The sequence below is a fragment of the Rhinolophus ferrumequinum genome, chromosome 10 (assembly GCF_004115265.2).
Source record: "Rhinolophus ferrumequinum isolate MPI-CBG mRhiFer1 chromosome 10, mRhiFer1_v1.p, whole genome shotgun sequence".
Classification (NCBI taxonomy): domain Eukaryota; kingdom Metazoa; phylum Chordata; class Mammalia; order Chiroptera; family Rhinolophidae; genus Rhinolophus; species Rhinolophus ferrumequinum.
The window spans coordinates 55,741,884-55,761,911 of NC_046293.1; the positions used below are offsets into that span (position 1 = coordinate 55,741,884).

Genomic DNA, 20,028 nt, shown 5'->3' on the forward strand with positions numbered 1-20,028 from the left:
AATTTTATTTATTCATCTGGTTCAAAATTCAAAAGGTACAAAAGGGCATGTAGTGAAATTACCCTGCTGTCTCTGTTTCCTAGCCACCTACCCACTTTTCCTCCCCAGAAGCAAACATTGTTAGTGGTTTTCTATATATCCTTCCAGATGTTTTATTTGTAACTAAGCAATTGTATTTTTTCTCTTTTACACAAATGGTAGCATACTATAAACACGGTTTTGTATTTTAAAAATTTATTTTTTTGCTATGTTTCTTAGAGAACCTTCCAAATCCCTACTTAATATGTTTCCTTTTATGGTCATGTAGTATTCCATTGTCAAGATGTATCATTATTATTTCAAAACTATTCTATTGGTGAGTATTTGTATTGTTGTCCATCTTTTGTTGTTATTAGAGACACCATATTTCCTGGCTTGCTTGGGACAGTCAGCTATGCCATTTGTCCCAGCTTAAATGTCAGTAATGCCCTCTTTCTCTTACAAAAGTATCCCAATTTGGATAATACGTTTTATCCTAGCTAATACAATGCTGCTACAGTGAATAAGATTATATATCTTGTCATTTTGCAGGTTTACAAATACAACTGTAGCTAAAATTCCTAGAAGTAGAATTGCTGAGTCAATGGGTATATAGATTTGTAATTTTGATAGATGTTGCCAAATTGGCCTCCATATTATTCATACCATATTACAGTCTAACCAGCAGTGTTGGAGAGTACTTGTTTTTCCACGCTCACCTCAATTGATTATTGTTTTTTTGTGTGTTTGCCATTCCAATAGTTGTAAAATGGTATCTCAGTGTTATTTTATTTTACTTTTTAAAAATTGTTTTATTTTACATTTAAAAAATGAGGTTGAGCATCTTTTATCTTTTAATATGTTTAAGAACCATCGTATTTCCTACTTATGAATAGGCATACATTTTTCCATTTTTTTGTTGGTTATTAGAGTTTTGATACTGATTTGTAGGAGCTCTTTATATAGTTTAGAAATTAGCCTTTTGTGAAATGAGTTGCATATATTTCCTTTCCCCTCCTGGTTTATGATGTGACTTTTGGTTTTCCTTTTGTGTCTTTTGCCATGTAGGAAGGTTTTATCATTATGTAGTCAGACTTCTTTCTTTTTTTAATTGGGGAATATTGGGGAACAGTGTGTTTCTCCAGGGCCCATCATCTCCAAGTCATTGTCCTTCAATTTAATTGTGGAGAGCGCAGCTCAGCTCTAAGTCCAGTCGCTGTTTTCAATCTTAGTTGCAGGGGGCACAGCCCACTATCCCATGTGGGAATTGAACCGGCAACCCTGTTGTTAAGAGCTCATGCTCTAACCAACTGAGCCATCCGGCCGGCCTGTAATCAGATTTCTTAATTTGTATTTGTATTTAATGAATATTATAAAAATCCATTATTCAGCTGGACACTCACATTTAATCTTTGATTTCCTCATCCTTCACATGCTATAAATAGATCTCAAATCCATTCACTTCTCTCCATTCCCATTTTCACTATCATAGTTAATCTTCTTAATTTAGATCTCTCTCCTATCAGTTTCACTCACTTCCAATCTTTTCTTTACAGTGTAGGCACAAGTGATCTTTCAAAAAAAGCAAATCTGTTTATGTTGTATTTTTATATAACCCACTAACGATTTCCCAACTCTAACATAACTTAACATACAGTAAAAAATGAATGGGAAAAAAATGAATGAGAGATGAGGACACTTAGTCAGCAAATGTAGATTATTTTTAACAATGGGGAAAATTAAAAGAACAAAAAGAGGTAGAGAAGAACCTAGAGTTCAGGGGAGGGGCTTTTGTTTATTTTGTCTGTATGTGTGTGTTTTTGTTTTGTCTTTTTAAAATAATTATCAATATGCTGAGGAGAGAAGCCAGTAGAGGTAGAAAGGTGGAAGGTAGCAGATGAATATTACGTGCTACTAATGTAGGGAGAAAGAGTGAGGTAGAAAACTTGAGAATGGTAAATATTTAGTTTAGCTATTCTGGGCACTAAGAGAGGGCACTAACTAGTGTGGGAAAGAGCCTGATGAGATTAGAAGTTTGTAGTTTAACAGAAAAAAATACAGATAGTTTTATGTGGGAGTGCTATGAAACATTCAAAGAACAGATAATCCCAATTTTGTGTACTTTGTTCCAAGCAATAACTTCATAGCTTGTTCTGTTAAGTTGGTATAAACTTGGGGTGGCCTGATAGCTCAGTTAATTAGAGCACAGTGCTCTTAACAACAAGGTTGTTGGTTCGATCCCCACATGGGCCACTGTGAACTGCACTCTCCACAACTAGATTGAAACAACTACTTGACTTGGAGCTGATGGGTCCTGGAAAAATACACTTAAATAAATAAAAGTTAAAAAACAAAAGTTGGTATAAACTTTAAAACCAAACTAGACAAGGACAGTATAAGAAAAGCAAATTATAAAGACATAAATGTAGAAGTCATAAAATATATATTTCATATTTTATGAAAGTGGTATTTATCCCAAGGATGCTAGAATGAATTAGCATTAGAAAATAAGCATAATTTACCACATCAACAGATTAAGAGGAAATCTATTTGATTCTCCTGGTCATTGCAGAAAAAGGTTTTGATAAATACTCATTTTCAAAGCTCTCAGCAAACTAGACGAGAAAAGGAACATCCTGATAAATCTGATAAAGGGTTTATCAGGGAATAGGCCTGGTATCACAACTTCTGTTAAATATTTTATTGGAGGTTTTATTGTCCAATAAGACAAGAAAAAGAAATAAATGGTATAAGGATTACAAGAAGCAAAATTGTCATTATTCACAAATGATATTTATGAGGAAAATCTAAGTGAATCTACAGGTAAATTATTGGGGCTAATAAGAGAGTTCAACAGGATTGCTAGATAAAAAAAGATCAGTAACCATAATTCAATAGTGTTTCTAAACTGAAGTAATAATTGTGCCTGTTTTTTAAAGCCACATTTATAACATTAAAAACAGAGAAGTACATATGAGTAAATATAATATAGGATACATAAGAATTTTATGGAGAAATTATTAAATGGGAAGTTATACAATATATTGCAGTCTCTAGGCTAGCTTCCATTATCCCTCCCTCCTGCTATTCATGCCCTTGTGTAATCCCTTCCTCTTCAGTATGAACTAGGCTTGTGATTTGCTTCTGACATATAGAATATGGCAAAGGTGACTCTCCCTTCTTGGCTTTCAAGAAACAAGCTGCCATACTGTGAGCTACCCTAAGTAGAGGGCCACATGGCAAGGAACGGAAGGCAGCCCCCAGCCAACCCCCAGCAAGAAACTGAGGCTCTCAGTCCAACATCCTGCAAGGAACTGAGCACTGCCTAAATTCATGTCACGGAAGTGGCTCCTTTCCATTTGGAGCCTCAGATGAGAGAACTCAGCCCGGGCCAACACTTTGCAGCCTGGCTAAGCCATCCCCAGACATTTGACCCATAGAAACTGTGAGATCATAAACATATATTGCTTTATGCCACTAAGTTTGTAGTAATGTTGTTATGCAGCAATAAATAACATACACCATGCTAAGTGGAGGGAAACACTCAGTTTCAAAAAGATGGAAGCTTTCCTCAAAGTGATTTATAAATTTAACAAAATTTCGTTCAAAATCTCAAGGTTTTGCATAGAATTTGCATGAATCCTAAATTTTTTTGTGGAAGACAGAACAGCCAAGAGAAGACAACAGAATTTTGACTAAGGATGATGAAGGGGCTAGACTTCCCTACAGGATATCAAAACTTTGTATGAAGCTATATGGTAAAAATGTGATTAACTTTTTAAGAAACTGCCAAACTGTTTTCCAAGGTGGCTATACCATTTTACATTACCTCCAGCAATTTTATGAGGGTCCTAGTTTCTCTACATCCTCATCAGCACTTATTATTACCGGTGTTTTTTCTTATAGTCAGTCTAATGGGTGTATAGTAGTATCTCATTGTGACTTTAATTTGCATTTCTCTAATGCCTCACGATTCTGAGCACCTTTTCATGTGCTTATTAGTCATTTGGATGTCATTAGTGAAATATCTGTTCACGTCTCTTGCCCAATTTTAAATTGGGATATTGTCTATTATTGAGTTATAAGACTTCTTTATATATTCTAGAGCCAAGTCTTCTATCAGCTATATGATTTGTAATATTCCAGCCATTGGCTTGGTTTTTCATTTTCTAAATGGTATCTTTTGAAAGTCAAAAGTTTTAAATTTTAATGAAATCTAGTTTATTATATATTTCTTTTATGGCTCTTGCATTTGGTGAACCTAAGATCTCTGTTAGCCGATCATTAGGATTTCCTCCTGTTTTCTTCTAGAATACTATAGTTTTAGCTTTTACATTTCGTTCTCTGATCCATTTTGAAATAATTTTTGTGTATGGTATGAGGTAAAGTTCTAAGTTTATTTATTTTTGCATGTGGATATCCTATCATCTTAGCACTATTTGTGGATAAATCCTTTCCTCGTTGAATGGTGTTGCCACCTTTGTTGAAAACTGACCACAAATATGAGTTTCTTTCTGGTCTCTCAATTCTGTTCCATTGATTTACATTCCTAACTTTACACCAGTACCACACTCTTTTGATTAATTTAGCTTTATAGTAAATTTTGAAACCAATTTGTGTAAATCTTTTAAATTTGTTCTTTTTCAAAATTATTTTCATTTTCCTAGGTCCTTTGCATTTCCGTCAACTTGTCAGCTTCTACAAAGAAACCTGTTAGGATTTGGTAGGAATTACATTGAAACTATGTATTTTGGGAAAATTACCATATTAACAATTACTTCTTTAATTTCTCTAAGCAATGCTTTATGATTTTCAGTGTACAAATCTTAACATTTGTTTTGTTAAATTTATTCCTAAATATTTAATTCCTTTTGGTATTATTATATGGAATTGTTTTCTTAATTTCATTTCAGTTTGTCTATGGCTAGTGTGTGGAAGGACAGTCGATTTTTGTATATTGATCTTGTATCCTTGTGACCTCACTGGACTCATTTATTAATTCTAGTAGTTTTATTGTGGATTCTAGAGGATTTTCTACACAGACAATAATATTGTTTGTGAATAAAGACAGTTTTACTTCTTTCTGATCTGGATGCCTTTAAGCTATTTGGTTTTGTTGTTGTTGATTTGTTTGTTTTTTCTTAGTGTATTATCTAGAACTTCAAGCATGGTTGAATAGAAATGGTAAGAGCAGATACCCTTACTTAGTCCTGGTTTTAGGGGGAATGCATTCAGTCTTTCAGCATTAAGTATGATATTAGCTGAAGGGCTTTCCTAACTATTCTTTATCAAATTGAGGAAATTCCCTTCCATTGTTAGTTAGTTGAAAGATTTTTATCATGAATAGGTATTAGATTCTGTCCAGTACTTGTTCTCCATCTACTGAGATGATCATGTGGATTTTGTCCTTTATTCTATTAATATGCCATATTACATAATTTGACTTTTGGATGTTTAACCAGCCTTGCATTTGTGGAATAGATCATAGTGGGTCATGGTGTATAAAACATTTTTATATATATTTCTGAATTCAGTTTGCTAATACTTTCTTAAGGTTTTTAACACTATATTCACAAGTGATATTTGTATATAGTTGTTGTTTTTTTAAACGATACCAATCAGTTTTTTTTTTTAATTTATTTTAAGTGTGTTTTTCCAGGATCCACCACTTCAAGTCAAGTAGCTGTTTCAATCTAGTTGTGGAGGGCGCAACTCACACTGGCCCATGTGGGGATAGAACCAGTAACCCCAGTGTTACAAGCATCGTGCTCCAGCCAACTGAGCTAATTGGCCTCCCCCCAATCAGTTTTTTAACCTAATGGTTTTAGTGACCTTTGATAATCCTTGCCTAGGTAAACTGTTTCACTAGGGATTGCAAAGTGGTGCTTATTTCTTTATTATTTGAACTCTTTTATAAAGAAGGACTTTGCTTCATCAATTACTTGGTTATTCAGAGATACAGTTCATGTACAAAAGGTAGGCTGTGTATTTGATTTGTTTCTTTTTACTTGCTAATGTTAAGAATAATAAATTGGTTCCATAATTATTCTAAAGGTGATCAGTTAGTTTTAAAAATTTATTATAAATTTATGAACTTTAATAACTATGATGTGTTTATTCTTTGCATTTGTTATTAGTTTTGATGCTCAAATTGTCCCGTCTTTGGACTTGAGTGGGGAGTCCCCTCAAGTTGACTCTTGAATCCTTTTGACACAATCCCAGTAGTTTGGTGAGTTGTTGTGTTTTTTTTTTTGATGGTTGACAGATTCTTTTATAAACAATCAAAAAACTTCATACTTGTTACAATAGGAAAATAAATGTTTCTTTAATGAGTAATTAAATGAAAACTATCTAGGACCCTGTAGGACTTTTAATGTGTTTGGTGCATATCTTGGAAGACAGGACATTAGTTTGCTGGAATCATTAGGGTATGACTGAAAATGAGAAACAGTAATTTAGAAAACATTTGTTAATAGTGTTCCCAAACAGTAGTTCCTCTGAAATTAAAACAGGAAATAAAATTTATATTTATACCGAGGTTTAGATATGACTCACAATGCATATCAATATTAATTTTATGATTTTGATATTACCTTTTTTAAGGTACTCAATAAAAATTCAAATCTCATTTTAAGATCATGAATTTGAGGTGTGTGGTAAAACAACCTCGTAGTTTTTGATAGCTTCCTTGCTTACTAATATGAATATGCCTTGTATATATTGTCTTTTCTTATTTTTGCCATTGTATCTTTGGAATGTATTCCTAGAAGTAGAACTATTAGGTTGAAGGGTAAAAGCATATGTAATTTTGCTAGATAGAGTGAAAGGAGTTATGCTATTTTGCATTTCCACAAACAATATATAAAAGTACCTTTTTAACAGAGTCTCTCCAACCGTTCATTGTTAAGCTTTTGGATTTTTGCCAGCCTAGTAGGTGAGAAATGGTGTCTCTGTGTAGATTTAGTTTAGCATATTTTTATGTTCAACAACACATTTTAATAAGTGGGTGATGGTGAGCCTACATTAACATGTAAAGAAAAAAATTTGCCATTAGCCATGTAAAATTGAATGAGTTGGCTCTGACCCTCAGGCTGCAGGCTGTTTGTAGTTAAGGAACAAGAGGGATAACATCTCATATTTGTAAAATGTTTTATAATCGACAAAGTACCTTTAACAGTCATTATCTGATCTGCTTGTCATGTGTAGAGATTCACAACAGCCTTCCCCAAAATATGCCACTTTGGCATGTGAATTATTTTGAGTTGAAGGCAATCAAGACCCTGAAGGCTCATGAGAAACTTTTGCCTCTTCTTTAAAGAATATAAATTAGAGGCCTTACCCATAATAAGAGTTATCACCAGAAATAACTTTTTATGACCTATTTATAGGGCAGGGCAGACTTCTAATTACTGAACATCTGCTCTTATGGCTCTGCAATGACCCTCCCCGCCTCTGAAGACCCAAGGTGATCCTTAGCTAAGAATGTCAAATATACTTCATTTTCCCTTTCTGTCTTCTAGCCTCTCATATATGTGGGGTCTCTGACTCTCTCATGTATGTGAGGTTCCCATGCATATGTATATATTCAACTTGGTTATTTTCTCTTATTAATCTATCTTATGTCGATTTAATTATTAAGCCAGCCGATAAAAACCTAGGAGGGTAGAGGAAGGTTTCTTCCTCTTCCACATATGAAGATCCCTAAGACATAGGACAAATACTGTTGCCCATTTTATAGAAGGGGAAACTGATGTTTAGAAGATTGAGATTTTGCAGTTTAACACAGCAAATAGTAGAGCTGCATTTAAATTTCAAACTTCTGATCTACCTATGTACAAATTCTATGCTTTGTTTTCCTATTATTTGCTAAAGGATGCACAACCTATATTACCCAGGAGGTGGCAGTGCTCTCTTATTATTCAATGGGAATTCACTTTCCCATTGGAGACACTTTTTTAAAAGGAAGTGAAAATTGTGTTCTTCTAGCTACATTCTTGAACATAATTATGTGTAGGTGTTAAAGATAAAAAGATTAAGGAAGTTGGTGTTTGCTTCCTAGGAACTCATAATCTGGGTGCAAGTTGGGGGCAGAGTTAAAAGCCTATAAAAATTTTGTACAGAATGCTACAGGAATACAAATTTATGATGGACCCTTTAAGGTGGTGTCTTTGTAATGTGATAATAGCAACATAGTTTTATCTAGCACATAGATGAGAGACACAAGTAAATTTAAGCTCTCTGACTTCCTAATGATACAAAAATAAGCAATAAAAGAAAAATAGTATATATTATAAATACAAAGGAAAAAGCCCATAGATGTCCCAATGTGCCGTTCTATCACTGGCAACACTATTTTCAGTGTTTTTATGAATAATATCTTCCATTCTGGGTATACACAGAATCTAGTCCTTTCTTTCTACATTATGCTAATTTTCTGACCCAGAGATTCTATGTAATTTGATTCCTGTATTTCTTTAGTGTCTGGCAAAGGACAAGTATACTTGAAGATTTTGTTAGGATATTCCCTGTAGTTTTTGACCAAAGTATCTGTTGCTATAGGAGAGGAGAGCATATTATTAGCACTGATATTTAGGGTGTGAGTGAGATAAATAATTCCTCAGAGTTGTCTGTCTTTGCCCTGTTTTCCAGTGAGTTAAGTCAAGGAGTTGAGAGGCCAAACTTTCCCAATTTCTAGTTTTAGACCAGTTTTGTCATTCCATCCTATATCAGAAGGGGGCAGGGCTAAGCTTTTGTTGTTTGATACATCTTCTTAAATTTTCTTGCCTACAGAAGCTGATGTGTTAAATAATACTCTTTTTTCCCCTCTTCTTCCTAAGGCATTACCTCATCTCTTTACCATGAAATAAATTCAACTTTTTGGTCTATTTCCATTACTTAGTCTTTTGGGCACACAAATTAATCAATGGGAGGAAAGATAATCCACAGAGAGTATTAACAGCTGAAAACAAGTGTCCCCTATTAGGCCCTAATGTACCTTCTTCAGGTCTCTGAACCACATTCAGAGCTTCACTCTAGCAAACTGGCCCCGCCTCCCTGTTTTCAGACGCAGTATGTACCACATCACTCTGGCTCTAGTTGAATGTCTATCTAGGGTCTAGCACGTCTGCAGGTAACACATTCTTTTGAGTTCTGCACCCTGAAGTGGAGGGGCCAATAGTAGCATGCAGACATCTTTCAACATACAGATCAGGGTTGATCTTGCCAATAACAACACTTATTTAAAAGTGTTGTTTTTCTGGAGAAATCACAAACCAGTTTATATTGAATTAGAGGTACAAATATCTCTTTCCAAGAAATCCAATAACTCTTATTTTACTTTTTCACCTCCAGGCAACTCTTGGGTGCTGGGCCCATGAGAACTAAGAATTTGAGAGTCATTGACTAAATCCAGAAACATGTGGGCAACTATAATGGGCAAAGCAGATAGAGGCAGCAAAATGAACACACTGGAAGAAAGAAGATTCTCCTTCCTCTCATATACTTTCTGAATATATCCACAGAACTCCATTACCTTCTCTATCACTTCCACAAAATTCCGTAACCTCCTATAAAAATATACTTACAAGAATAAAGGATGTAGTTTCTGGTCTTGGCACTCTTTGACACAGTTAACTTTTGGCATCAGTTCACAAATCTGGATCATTTTACTTGTATGGCCCCACAAAACCCTAGGTTTTTATATTAGTTTATGTAAAATAGAATTTATTTCATGAGATCCTTTATCTCCCTTTTATCTGATACAGTCTACTTTTAGAGTTTAGGAATGGCAGTAAATCTTAGGATGCATGAAAATCCTACATTTTTTTTCCTTACATCTATTTCTGTTTCTTAAAGTAGTAGGACCCTAGAGAAATGGGAGCTGGGGTGTCTTATATCTAGTGTGCTTTGGTTCTGTATTATTTTGTTTGCCTTTTTTCTAGAGATAATAGATGGTCCACCAATTTCCAGGAGACTGAAAGTTATGAAAAGAATTTCCATATAATGAGATTGTTTGGAAGGTAAAGAAAGAGAAGAAATTGGATTGGGTGATTTTGGAAACTTCTTATTCAGTATTTCCAGTTATAACGTTTAGCCTGCCTAGTCCTAGTATAATCTTTTGACTGTAACTAAGATACTAGTTTTTGGAAATGTTCACCTCCGATCATGAAATGTGGGTTACAGAATACCCAGAGGGATACACACTGGGAGACAGTAGAGTAATTAATCGTAACGGAGCTAACATCTACTGAATGTTTACTAAATGCCAGGCACTTCCCTAAGGGCTTTGTAGATATCGCCTTATTCCATTTCACTACAATTTTAGGAAGTTGATGATACTATTTCTTTACTCTGTTTTACAGATGAGAAAAGGTTCAGATACGTGAGGTAATTCTCCCAGTGACATTCAGCTTGTGAGTGACAGGACTGAACAAGACTTAGATTTGATTCCAAAGGCTAATACAGTAGGTATTATCTCCATTTGGCCAATGAGTGAATCAGAGATGTTAAGTAACTTGGCCTGTAGTCACATAAATTGTGACTCACGGTGACATTAGGATTTGCACTCATGTCTACTTCTCTCTATAACTCACGGCTTTAACTATTTTAAATTCTAAGATGTAAATGAGCATTAAGGAAGGCAGTAGGAGAACACAACACATTGAAAATATTAGAATTTTTAAAAAATTAAATTAGATTGACTACCATTATAAATCCCATTATAAATCAGGCCTTAAAGATTAAGGTTTTTGTACCACATCAACTAAAGGCCTAAATGGCAAGGATAACGTGGTGTATAATGAATGAGAATGTCTGAGGGCAGAAGGGGGACTTTAAAAAAATATGGGGGGCAGCTGGTTAGCTCAGTTTGTTAGAGTGCGGTGCTCTTAACAACAAGGTTGCCGGTTCGACCTCCACATGGGCCACTGTGAGCTGCGCCCTCCACAACTAGATTGAAACAACTACTTGACTTGGAGCTGATGGGTCCTGCAAAAACACACTTAAAATAAATAAAAGTTAAAAAAAATATATGGTATCACTGAGAGATGCCTTTATTAATTTATTTACTGTTGGCTGCTGTGCTTCCAATCTCTGTTGCAATTGCCACATTGAGGCTGTTCCCACCCCTTCCTGTGTCCCTTGAGCTGAGCAGGCACTTCCTGTCCTATTGGAAATGAAAGTTAGAGATTGGGGGTGTGGTATGTATGTATTTACTCTGCAGAATATTGGTACTGTCTGTCCTATTATCATAGCAAAAAAGGGAGAGAAAAACTAGACTACAGCCTGGACTTAATTTAAGAGGGGATTGGGCTTAATGTTTGTTGTGGCAAGCAGACGGGTTAATTTATGTCTGAAGAGAATATCCATGATGGCAGCAATGTGGCCTTAAGAAGGTATTTGAAGGCTTTCATTCTACATCCCTTTTCCACTTGGATGGGTAGGACTTACTGGGTATCATTCTTAAATTTGGCTTCCTACAGGTTTATTTTCTTTCTTTCTTTTGTTTTTCTGGGTTTTGTTTTCTTGTTAAGCTACTTCTACAAGACATTCCTTTGATACTGTTAGAGGTGAGTGTTATAACTGTGTTAGGTTCCTGACTCTAAGTTTATGTTCTTTTTTCCTAAGAGCTTGGTAATTTTCTTCTTTGTGAAACATATGCTTGTTAAAATAGTTATTTTGGGGGCGGCTGGTTGGCTAAGTTGGTTAAAGTGTGGTGCTGTTAACAACAAGTTTGCTGGTTCGATCTCCACGTGGGCCACTGTGAGCTGCGCCCTCCACAACTAGATTGAAACAATTACTTGACTTGGAGCTGATGGGTCCTGGAAAAACACACTTAAATAAATAAAGGTTTAAAAAATATATTAAAATAGTTATTTTTTTCTACAGCTCAGAGACAACCTGAAGCAAACATCTCAACTCTGACTTCAGTTTGGGCACCAAATTCCAGGTTTGGTGAGTAACTAATTGTTTCAGATTCATGGAACTTGAAGACCAGGAAATAATGGGATCAAGGGCCAAATAAGATAGCTTATAATTGAAGAAACCAGTAGGCAATTTTGACTAAAAAAAATTGGGGGTGGGGGAGAAGAAACTACTAGGCACCAAGTTTTATGACATAGTTCAGTTTGATAATTCCTTCCTAAGTATGAAGTCATACCTGGGGGACTCCGAATAGGAGTGAGAAACATCAGCCCATCTGTGTGACTCAAGAGTAATAGAACTGTCCAAGCTCAAACTAGTTATTTCCCATTCTCTGTTTTATCTCTGTTCTTTGGTGATCTCGTCTGTGTTTCTTTCTTCATGTATAAGATCACTGTAAATATGAAGGGGGGGGAAAAGTCCCATGAGCTCACCTTACATGTTCTCTCTCAATATGGTTTTCTTCACATGTTCTCCAAGGCAGTGTTCCCAGAGGCCCCTGTAAAATCAAACTTTGAAATCTTCTAGTTGACATTTAAGGGAAATAAATCCTTATTGTCTTTTCATGGGATTAGAACTTTTTCACAGAGGAAAGGGACAGAGTTGTGAAAAGGACGACATAAGAACTTTTCTTTTTTGCTCTTTAACTACTAAGCCTGTTAAAAACTTTAAAAAATAACATCTTGGGCATCTAGGACCCAGGGAAGTGCCTCTCATTCAGACTCTGGTTAACTTTCTCTCTAGTGACGTCAAGAGAAGAAGCCATAGCAGCATTTGATGGAAAAAAAGAGCGAGAGAAAGAGGGGAGAAGGGGGAGAAAACAGGGAGAAGAAAAAGAAAGGAGAAGGAAAGAGGAAGAAAGAAAGAAGGAGAAAGAGAGAGGGAGAAATGAGAGGGGGAAGAGAAAGGAGAGAAGATCCCCCCTCTCTCCCCTCTCTCTTCCCCCTCCCTGTCCCTCTCCCTCTTCTTTCTCTCAGCTCCCAATCATTAAAGAGAAAATGCTGCTATCAGTGGCTTCCAGACCTGGGATTTCGACTTTTTGGCTTTATAACTAAGAACAAACAAGAAGGTAGGGAAAGTGCTCTTTTTTGGACTTCAGCTACTTCCTTTTCTGGGGATCCGGAGTGCCCTTGGCTTTACATTCTCTTAAGACAGGAAAGGGGTTCCTCTCTCATTTTAGCACCTCTCCAGCTCCTCTCCCTTTTCAAACCACTTTTCGGCTCATTCTTTTCTCACCTGGTTCTGAAGTTCCAGGAATTTACAGTCTTTGTATGTGAGGCCTGAGAAAGCAGGGGAATAAAAACAAATCAAGCTTGCAAGTTTGTATCTTTGTGAAAGAAGTTAGTTTGACCCTCGGCTAATATACCCTATCTCCACAGGGATAATATGTCATCTCAGACTCTGGCCCCCAGCCCACCCCCCTAATCTTTTTGATTAACTGTTTCCATTCTCCCCCACCCAATTTTCTTTGGTACCCATTCCACCAGCATTATCAGGTAGCAGAAATACAGTCAGTGATATCACAACAGTTTCATCCAGAACTGGGTGTACTCTTCTAGATTAGACAGAGACCCTACCACACCCAGCCTGAAGGGAAGGAGTTTTAAGAGAAGACCCACCTTGGGATTAGGCAAAAAGCTCTGTGATTCCTTGGGTTTTGCTGCTGAGCTGGTGCTTGAAATCTGCAGATAATCAGGATCAGCAGGGATCTTTGGAGTCTTTAGGATTAACCTGAGGCTGCCAGAGTTGTGCTATGCTTGGGCACACGAGCAGTTTGGGGAAAGGTGGACAATCATGCCCACATTTGCCAGGGAATATCCTTGGCAGTTTCTTGGAATTTCAGGGCACACAATACTGATTAGGAGGAACTTCACGCTGGAACAGAATACCCTTTACCCTCTCTTGGTGTTGCAGTTGTTCTTTGAAGAAAAAGGTACTGTAGACATTCAGGGATCTTTTGATCATCTGAAGGCATGTTGGAGGGTTGGAAGGATACCTGTTGCTTTCTCATATACCTAAAGAGACTTACAGGTAGATTAAACAAAGTATCTGATCAAGGCAGTAGGTAAACATTTAGACCCCAAAGCACTTAGTATTAGTTTATCGGTGTTAGTTTATATGGTATTCATTCTGTTTATATCCTTAAGAAACATGGGTCCATATGTATTTGTTGGTTATCCATAACATATATAATATACACACACATATATGAATATATGATTTTGATTAGAGGGATATTTCATCTGCTTTATTCTTTTCAAATCTTATATAGTACTGTATGAAAGTGTCCTTCCTAATTTTTCCTTCCAAGTCTTTTCAGGTTACCAGACCCATTAAATAAAGTAAAATTAATTACAGAAATTAGATTTTTCCTATTAGGGGTTTCATGTATATAATGCTATCTAAAATCTTCTCTTTCCTTCGCTCTCTACCCCCCTTTCACACTTACAGGATAAAAACATTTAACTATCTTCTAAATCTAGGATAGTATAGGGGACAAGAGGTATGATTATGGATTTAGATTCAAATCTTATATCTCTTCCTGATACCTTGTAATGTTTGAGAAAATTCAGGAAACATTGTGGGAGGGTTAGATACATATTTACTAATGTATTTGTCAAGAATTCTTTGGGTTCTTATGGGTCAATGTTATAATGACATCACTTTGTGGCTATATATATGACTCCTTGTGTGTATATATAGGTTTGTGCATATTGTGTGTATTTAAACTAAAGCATTACACATGGCTGTTTGTTTTTGTGTTGATATATAGAGCTTAATGTGTTCATTTCTCTTTGTGGGGAGAGTATTTTGGATCGATTTGCTTATGCAATTTGTGTTTTTACACTCAAAGTTAAGTTTAAAAAATAACTTTTAGTTTTTAGTAGTAAATGTAAGACATGCCCATTAAAAAATAAGCATAAGAGGTATATAAAATTAAAAGTCAAGTCTTTTCCTTACCCATATCTCATCCCTCAGGAAAATAACTTTTAGCAGTTTGGTGTATGTATCCTACCAGACTTTTTTCTTTGACAAGGTAAAATTTTAATTTTGACATTGGCTTATTTGCCATTTCTATCAAGAACTTAGTTTCTCAAATAGAACAAGCCTATGTAATAAAGTTCTTGAACCTGTCTAATACATTTTAAAACTAAAATAAATAAAGAACAGTCAAACTCTAAACTTCTGAAAATGTACAAATTACAAATATCTGCTTTAAAGAAAAACACACACGCCGACCAATGGAATAGAATTGAGAGCCCAGAGAATAAACCCATACACATATGGCAACTAATTTACGATAAAGGAGCCAAGAATACACGATGGAGAAAAGAAAGTCTCTTCAATGAATGGTGTTGGGAAAACTGGACAGCCACATGCAAAAAAATAAACTAGCTCACTGTCTATACCACAAATTGACTCAAAATGGACCAAAGACTTGGATGTAAGACCAGAAACAGTAAAATACATGGAAGAAAACATAAGCAATAAGCTTCTGGACATTGGTCACAGTGATGTTTTTTGTGAGTTTGACACCAAAAGCAATAAACAAACCGGTACCACATCAAACTAAAAAGATTCTCCACAGTAGAGGAAACCATCACAAAACAAAAGGGCAACCAACCAAATGGGAGAAGGCATTTGCAAATGATACTTCCAATAAGAGGTTATATCCAAAATATATAAAGAACTCATACAACTGAACAACAATAACAACAAAACTATCTCATTAAAAAACAAGCAGAGGATCCGAATATATATTTTCCAACGAAGATATACAGATGGCCAACAGGGCTTATGAAAAGATGTTTAACACCACTAATTATTGCAAATCAAAACCACAATGAGATATTATCTCACACCTGTTAGAGTGGCTATTATCAAAAGAGAAAAAACAATTATGTGTTGGTGAGGATGTGGAGAAGAGAGAACCCTTGTACAGTGTTGGTCGGATTGTAAATTGGTGCAGCCACCGTAGAAAACAGTATGGAGTTTTCTTAAAAAATTAAGAATAGAACTAACAGGTTATCTAACAGTTCCTCTTCTGGGTATTTATCTGATCTGAAGAACATGAAAACACTAATTGGAAAGATTTTTGTACCCCTATGTTCATTGCAGCACTATTTACAATAGCCAAGATGTGGAAACAACCTACGTGTCCACTGATGGATGAATGGATAAACAAGATGTGGTATATATACACAATGGGATACTATTCAGCCATAAAAAAGATATGAAAGATTGTTATTTGAAACAACTTGGATGGCTCTTGACAGTATTCTGCTAAGTGGAATAAGTTAGACGAAAAAGGACAAAAACTGTATGAGTTCACTCATATGTGGAATATGTAACAAAAAGTAACAAATGAACAACAACAACAACAAAAACAAAACCCAAAAATTCGAAGATACAGACCAACAGAATGGTGGATACCAGAGGGGCAGGGGAGTATGGGGAGGGCAGACTGGGTAAAGGGGTCAATATACGGTAACAAAAGAAACTAGACTTTTGGTGGTGAGCACACAATAGAATATACAGATATTGAATGATAATGTACACTGAAATTTATATGTTATAACCAATGTTATCTCAATAAAGTTAAAATTTTTAAAATCTGCTTTTGTTATCCATCATTACGCTATATAGAAATCTAGAAATAATAGATCTGTAAAGATGTGCTACTTTAAGAATTTTTATGTCATAATTTTACTGTAGTTATTAGTTCTAGATTGTGGAATAAAAAATAATTGCCAGTGAGCTCAGTTTGAAAAGCTATTTGTATATCACTGTTGTTACTTGCTTATTTCAAGTGTATTAATTTTATTTACTTTATTTTAAAAAGTAGGATTGTTTTATTTTGAAACATATTTGTATACTTCACTTATCAGGAAGTTGTTTCCTGAGGAGCCCATGACAAGCATAGTTTTCATATTCTTTTTTGGCTGTGGTAAATACAGGAATCGATCAGCAAATGTATAATGCCTAATAAAGGCAGATTCTTTCTCAGGATGGAGGGTTGAATATCCAGTCCTTTTTTTGAAATTAAAATATTCAAAGAAAGGGGAAAATGTGGATTTCAAAGAGAAATTCTGCAAAATAATGTACATTTAAAAATATTTTAGTAGCCTTCAATTATTCTTGATTCATTAAAAAAGACTGAAGTAAAAAGATCAGTGTTCTAAAGTCTCAACAGTTTCTTCAATGTTTCAGAGTTCCCTTAGTGGAGAGATTTGAATATAGGTGAGATTGAAAGAGGAAATGTTTGGAACTAAAGGAATTTCAGACTTGTAAAGGGCCTAACCACGCCTTCGCTGACATCATCTTCCTGGCATGTGTTATTATAATTTAACTCCTCAGAGTATCAACAACCATTTCCTTTGGAAAAAAAAAAAATGGGACTGCAGTTTAACTTGGGATAATTTGCCTTCCCTGGCCTACTTGCATAAATTTCTATTTTCTCTTAATCTTAACATATTGAAGACCAACGGAGGGTGGGAGGCAATGATGAGAGTAAAACTGACTGGTGCGCTTTGCCAGAATCTTCAGTCTTTTTAGAAGCTTGAGTACCTGAAATTTTCAGAAGTATTTACTCAAGAGAGAAGAAAGTGGGAAGCAATACTATAATTGTTTTATAGTTCAAATAGGGAGAGAGAACTTTTTTGTATTTACTACATTTTCATCTAGTTTCCATCAAATTCAATTTAGTAGAACTGAGGACTAAGAACTTTAAGGTCTAACATCTCTTGACTGAGGGCAGCAGCTACTCGTTCTGTTATTAATAATAAAGTTAACTCAGTTGGTTAAAGTTTAATGGTAACGTTCTTTCCATTGATTCCTCCTTTTCCCTTTTAACCCTACTACACTAATTTAGGCTCTGAATACAGATTATCTTTACTTTGATAATAAAACATCCCACACAATCTCCTTGATTCCTATTTCTCCGGCCTCAACCCCCTTGCCCTAGGTAATTTTATACTGTTGCCAGGAACAACCTACCAACATTCCAATGCTGAGCTATTTCTTGTATAAAATCTTTAACGACTGTATATTACATGCTAAACAAAGTTAAATCCCTAGCCCCATACCCACTATTTACCCAGCCTTTCTTTGCCTTCCCTATGTCCCCCTGTCAACAGAAAAAAACTCAGTATCAACTAGGCGTTTCATCACCAAAAAGGACTTATTGGGTGGTGGGGTGGGGGAGAATGTGTTGCAACTCGGTACATGCAGACATGGCAAGCCATGCGGCCCTGTGTGCCAAAATGGAGAGATACTTATAGAGAGGAAAAAGAAGTTAAGGAGAAGGGCAGTTACAACCATAGAGCTTCATTTTCAGCATAGAGTTCTTCCTGTAGGGTTCTTTCGATGACATAGAGTGCAAGAACTCCTCCCATGAGCCCAACTCCTCCCACATACCCTCTGGACTGATCATGTCTGTTAAAGTCCTGTGTCGTGCGGGGGACCCTGCTTCGCTGCGCCATGTGTCATATAGGGCGTTCAGCGGGTCTCTGATCCCGCTCCCCACATAAAACGCAGGACATGGTGAGGCCAAAAAGGAACACCCACAGAGCATAGATGGGGGAGTCATACCACTTACTCTCACTGGCGGCTGGGTTGGAGACACAGGAAACCAGGAGCCACACAATTCTCAACCCTCACTGCGCCGCTTGCAGGCCCAGCCACCATCTTCTTGCTAGCTCCCATTTTTTTTTGCTAGCGTAGCCACGGCAGTTATATTAGTGGCCAATGGCTCACTGGTTACAGCTGACGGCCAACTAGCACACAGCTGATGGCCATTTGATCACAGTCGATGGCCATTTACTACCTGAGCCAGCACCTTTCTATGTGAGGCCAAGAGCCTGGAAACTGCTTTTTGGGGCTCTGTCCCCACACTCTGTCATAATTTTATCATCTGCCATGATTCTATTACATTCACTCTGCTATAGCCCGTTGTGTTACCTGTAATTCTCTAGAAATGCCCTATGGTTGTTGGTTTATATTTCTCATTCCATAAGAAAATATGCTGTAAAACAGAAAAATATAGAGAAAGAGGACAAGAGAAAACATAGATTAGGATAAGAGGTCAGTTGGAATTAAAATGCACATGTGCAAACCATAGTTTTATTTTGGAAGATGAGGACTGAAGAATAGTCATTGCTTTTTGTCAGTGTAGATGTGGTTGGTGACTTGGTCAAGCAATTTCAGAGTGGGGAGCAAAAGCAAGGTTGGAGTGAGTTGGTGAGTGAAACAAGGTTAAGGAAGTATGGGTGGTGTATATAGACTAATCTTTTAAGAACTTAGATTAAGATGGAGAGCAGAACCCAATTGAAAAATGGGCTGGGCCGGCCTGGTGGCTCAGGTGGTTGGAGTGCTGTGCTACTAACGCTGAGGTCGCCAGGTCAATTCCCACATGGGCCAGTGAGCTGCGCCCTCTCCTCTACAGCTAAGACTGTGACCAACCGCTCTCCCTGGAGGTGGGCTGCCATGAGCAGCCGGAGGTTGGTGTGATTCTGCTGCTGCTGCTGAGTGCTGCCGTGGGCTACCGTGTGAACCAGAGTGGGTGGGGAGGCGGAAGAAAGGGGAAAGAAAAAGAAAATTGAAAAATGAGCTAAAGATCTGAATAGATGTTTCTCCAAAGAAGATCTAAAAATAGGCATGAAAAGATGCTCAGCATCATTATCCATTGAAAAAATGCAAATCAAAACCACAATGAGATACCACTTCACATCCACTAGGATAGCTGTAATCAAAAAGACAGGTAATTGGCCGGCCTGGTGGCTCAGGTGGTTGGAGCTCCGAGCTCCTAACTCCAAAGGCTACCAGTTCGATTCCCACATGGGCCAGTGGGCTCTCAACCACAAGGTTGCCGGTTCAATTCCTTGAGTCCCGCAAGGGATGGTGGGCTGTGCCCCCTGCAACTAACAACGGCAACTGGACCTGGAGCTGAACTGCACCCTCCACAACTATGATTGAAAGGACAACAACTTGACTTGGAAAAAGTCCTGGAAGTACACACTGTTCCCCAATAAAGTCCTGTTCCCCTTCCCCAATAAAATCTTTAAAGGAAAAAAAAGATAGGTCATAATGTAG

General features: G+C 36.6%; 1 protein-coding gene across 2 annotated transcripts in view; it reads left to right on the forward strand.

Moving 5' to 3' along the window:
* The first annotated feature begins 11,223 nt into the window (after positions 1-11,223).
* The window catches only part of RBMS2 (RNA binding motif single stranded interacting protein 2), a 40,520-nt gene continuing 31,715 nt past the window's right edge, over positions 11,224-20,028 (forward strand). The window contains exons 1-2 of one of the 2 annotated variants that reach the window (XM_033117298.1): positions 11,224-11,411; positions 11,905-11,970. The gene's annotated coding sequence lies outside the window, so the exon portion shown is untranslated. The remainder of the gene's footprint in view (positions 11,412-11,904; positions 11,971-20,028) is intronic. The other variant, XM_033117297.1, reaches the window with a different exon arrangement.